This window comes from Fukomys damarensis, unplaced genomic scaffold, assembly GCF_012274545.1.
Source record: "Fukomys damarensis isolate Sample0158 unplaced genomic scaffold, DMR_v1.0_HiC HiC_scaffold_14, whole genome shotgun sequence".
In the NCBI taxonomy this organism is placed as follows: Eukaryota; Metazoa; Chordata; class Mammalia; order Rodentia; family Bathyergidae; genus Fukomys; species Fukomys damarensis.
In genome coordinates, this window is record NW_022900926.1 from 51004804 (window position 1) to 51008483 (window position 3680).

The following is a 3680-nucleotide window of genomic DNA, read 5'->3' on the forward strand; positions in this document are numbered from 1 at the left end:
AAAATCAGGAACAAGACAAGGATACCCACTATCACCACTCCTTTTCAATATAGTTCTGGAAACATTAGCCACAGCAATTAGACAAGAGAAATAAATTAAGCAATAAAGATAGGAAAGGAAGAAGTTACTGTCAGTATTTGTTGATGATATGATACTGTATATTAAAGACCCAGAAAACTCCACCAAAAGATTTCCAGACTTAATTGACACTTTTAGCAAAGTAGCTGGATACAAGGTCAACACCCAAAAATCAATAGCCTTCTTATACACAAATAACAGACTCACTGAGCTAGAAATTAAGGAAATAATTCCTTTCACAATAGCATCCACAAAAAATGAAGTATCTAGAAATCAATCTAATGACAGAAGCAAAAGACCTCTACACTGAAAACTGTACCACTCTGAAAAAGAGACCAAAGAGCACATAAGAAAATGGAAAGATATCCCCTGATCCTGGGTAGGAAGAATCAACATAGTGAAAATGGCCATACTACCAGGACTGCTGTACAGATTCAATGCAATGCCAATTGAAATTCCAATACTATATTTCACAGAACTAGAAAAAAGAATCCAAAAATTCGTTTGGAACCAGAAGAGACCTAGAATAGCAAAAGCCATCCTAGGCAACAGAGATGGCAGCGGGTATAACAATTCCCCATTTGATACTATACTACAAAGCCACTGTGATAAAAACAGCATGGTACCAGCAAAAAAACAGACCAGAGGATCAGTGGAATAGATTGGAATATACAAAAACAACTGCAAATGTACTCAGCTAACTCATCTTTGACAAAGGAGCCAACCATCCTCACTGGAGGAAAGATAGCCTCTTTAATAAATGCTGTTGGAAAAGCTGTATTTCAACATGTCAAAGATTAAAACTAGACCCTTATCTTTCACCATGCACTAAATTAAAATCCAAGTGGAATAAAGATCTAAATATTAAAACAGAAACACTGAACTTGCTGGAAGATAAGTTAGGCAGAACTCTTGAAGACATTGCCATAGGAAAAGACTTTATGAACAAATCCCCAGTAGCACAGGAACTAGCAGAAAAAATCAACACCTAGGATATCATCTTATTAAAAAGCTTTTACACTGCAAAAGAAACCATCAACAGAACTAAAAGACAACCTACAATGTGGGAAAACATTTTTACCAGCTGCTTCTCAGACAAGAATATATAAAGAACTCAAAAAAAAAGGCTCCCCAAATTTAAAGACCTGATTCAAAAATCGGCATCCGAAATGAACAGACATTTCTCAGACAAAGAAGTAAAAGCAGCAAGTAAATATATGAAAAAATGTTCCACATCACTGGTCATTCAAGAGATGCAGATTAAAAACAACACTGAGATTCCACCTCACCCCACAAAGAATGGCTGCTATCAAGAAATCACACAATAACAAATGTTGGAGGGGTTGTGGGGAGAAAGGAACCCTTCTCCATTGTTCATGGGAGTGCAGACTGGTGCAACCACTGTGGAAATCAATATGGAGATACCTCAAAGAGCTGGGACTAGAGGTTCCATTTGACCCAGCCATCCCTCTGCTGGGTATCTTTCCAAAAGAATTAAAAGAATCATACCAGAGTGATATATACACACTCATGTTTATAGTGGCACAGTTTGTAATAGCTAAAACTTGGAAACAGCCCATTTGCCCATCAGTTTTAGACTGAATAAAGAAAATGTGGTTTTTCTATAAAATGGAATACTACTCAGCCATAAAGAATGAGAAATTAGAGTCATTGATTGGAAAATGGATACATATTGAGGATATACTCCTAAGTGAAATAAATAAGTCACACAGGTATAAATACTGAATAGTTTTTCTGGTGTGAAAAACTATAATAGTACATAAGATCCTAATGAGATAATTGACAATGTGAAATAGAAAGAAAAGAGCTAAAGGTGTAGGGGAAATGGGAAGGGTATGGGAAAGGAAATAAGGGAAAAGCAAAAAAACATGAGAAAATGGAAATAAGGTATTTGTAAATAGAGAAGGGAGGAGGGGTGAAGGGAGGGCAGGGGTATGAGGAAATAATGAGAGCCAAGACCTGTCATGTAAAGGTACAAGATCACAATGATGAATGTAACTGTACTGTATACCTAAAATGTACCAATAAATTCAATGAGGGGAAAAAGTCTAAGGCTAAGTCATGGTGTTATGTGCCATCCCCTTCCCCCAGGATTAAATCTGAAGCCTAAGAGAAACAAAAAGACAGACAGTGAGCTGGTCAAGGTGGTGCATGCTTGCAATCCCAACACTTAGGGACACTGGGGCAGGACGATCACAAGTTCAAGCCCAATTTGGGCAACTCAGTAAGCTTCTGTCCAAAAAAAACAAAAAGTGTGTAATTCCAATTACATGGGGCATTTAGAAAAACCAGATTCATACAAACAGGAAGATATGTAGGCTGCTAGTGCTGGGGAAGGACATGAAACACAAATGTTTAGTGGCAACAGTTTCCGATTGGGAAGATAAGATTCTGGAGATAGATGGAGGTGATGGTGGTGGCTAATGTGAATGTGTTCAATGACACTGAACTGGACCCTTAAAAACGGTTAAAATAGCCAGGCTTGGTGGCGCACGCCTGTAATCCCAGCTCTTGGGAAGCTGAGGCAGGAGCATCGCTGTGAGTTCCAGGTCATACATAGTGAGTTCCAGGGCAGTTTCAAATACATAGTGAGACCCTGACTCAAAAGACGAAAAGAAAACAAAACAAAAGGGTTAAAATACCAAATTTTGTTATGGGTATTTAACCACAGTTGAGAAAAGAAACTTTATAAAGGTACAAGATCCCAATGATGAATGTAACTGTACTGTGTATCTAAAATGTACCAATAACTCAATGAGAAAAAAAAAAAAAGAAACCTTATTTAAAAACAAGACCGGCACAATGTGTTCTGGAGAAGAGTGAAGATTACAGATGCTCTTCTGCACAATGTACTGAACGCCAAGTGGGGAACCAAACCGATTCATTCTCCTTGCCTGCCAAAGGTGCTTAGGTAACTGATTATATGTAATTCAGATTCAGGAGTCAAGTCTATTAAACAAGGGGAAATTGTGCAGCAATTTTAATTAGATAATAATGATGATTCCTTTTCTTCTTTGCTAAAAGCCTTACATAAAGACGGCCATTGGGGGGCAACCCCCTCCTTTCCTCAAAACCTCAGAAACAGAACAGAAAGACGATTGCAAAAGCAGAGAAGGGTAACAGCACGCCTTCATATTTACCGCCCCCCAGCTTCTGGCAGCTGATTGCTCACTGTCGCGATCGTATCCCCAAGCTTTTAACTGTCACTGAACGAGGGGCTGCACCCCAGTGGTCTTAGCGCTGGAGATTTCAAGTGGACTAGCGCTCTTAGTCCCCTAGAACGCCACAGCCCCGAATTGCAGGGCACTACTCTCTCCTGCCTCCTTGTTGGCTCTTCGCTCTCTTCCGCTCGTCTTCCTCATCTTTCTTCTCTTTCCAGCCCCTCTCTCCCCTCTTTTGCTCTTTGAAGTAGTGAGTTCGCGCAAGTCCGATGCTAGCCATACCTTCCTCCTAGACAGAAATCCGAGCGGCCAAAGAGGAGAGGAGCTGAGAGGATCCACGCGCCGGGCGCCGCCCCCAGCGCTCGGCGCTCGGGTCAGGAATGGGCCGGCTCCGCAGGGTAACAACCTCGGCGCTGTTCC